This window comes from Buceros rhinoceros, unplaced genomic scaffold (genome assembly GCF_000710305.1).
Source record: "Buceros rhinoceros silvestris isolate BGI_N320 unplaced genomic scaffold, ASM71030v1 scaffold18521, whole genome shotgun sequence".
In the NCBI taxonomy this organism is placed as follows: domain Eukaryota; kingdom Metazoa; phylum Chordata; class Aves; order Bucerotiformes; family Bucerotidae; genus Buceros; species Buceros rhinoceros.
The window spans coordinates 35,251-36,000 of NW_010396165.1; the positions used below are offsets into that span (position 1 = coordinate 35,251).

The window sequence follows — 750 nt, forward strand, 5'->3', positions numbered from 1 at the left end:
TTCTAGCAAACCTGCTGCTGTCCAGAATAAACCTGAGGGAGCAGTGCAGCCTGGACTTACAGAGCAGGGTGACCAGTTCAGATTTCATTTGGGCAGCACGCTACTCTCCAGAGCTCACACCTGGTGGTTGGGATCGGCCGCATGCTCCTCTTCAAGGACTATCTTTTATCAAGGTGCTAAAGCCACGGGCACGTGGCTGGGGCACTCAGATCACTTGAAAGACAAGAGGCTGGATTTGGATGGGATTTGGAGTTTGGCTCAGCAGCTGGGCAGCCCTGCACCCTCTCCGTTTGCTCTTCCCCTTTGGCCATTTGAGTTGTCTCGTAGACACTCAGCCGGCTGCACCGAGCCCCTGTCCAAATAGAATGAGGTGGCATCTCAATGGTGCCACTGCAATGGGACGGGGAGGGAGATGTGCAAAGCCCCATGGGTCAAACCCTTGGTGTGTCCAGCTTTGAGCCTGTGCCGAGACCCCAAGGGACCACATCTCTTGGGGCCACCTCTGCTTTCTCTCCTTCCCAACTCCAATTTGTTGAAGCCAGTTCATAGTTTTCAAGCTTTACAGCTTGATTTGTTTATTTTAGCTGTTATTTCACTGCTCTCTTCAGCCTATAAATTTCAAGGTCATCCCACGTTCACCCTTGGATGAATAAACAAGAGTGGCGGGGCCATGCGTGGGGAATAAATTCATCGTGGCGCTAGGAGTGCCCCAGGCCTCGCTCTCCGCAGTGCCGGCACCAGAGGGGAATG

The 750-nt window shown here is 53.3% G+C and overlaps 1 protein-coding gene across 1 annotated transcript in view; it reads right to left on the reverse strand.

Moving 5' to 3' along the window:
• NCOR2 (nuclear receptor corepressor 2) overlaps positions 1 to 750 on the reverse strand; it is a gene marked incomplete at its 3' end in the record, with an annotated part of 47,973 nt that overhangs the window by 33,610 nt on the left and 13,613 nt on the right. The gene's annotated exons all lie outside the window — the stretch shown is intronic.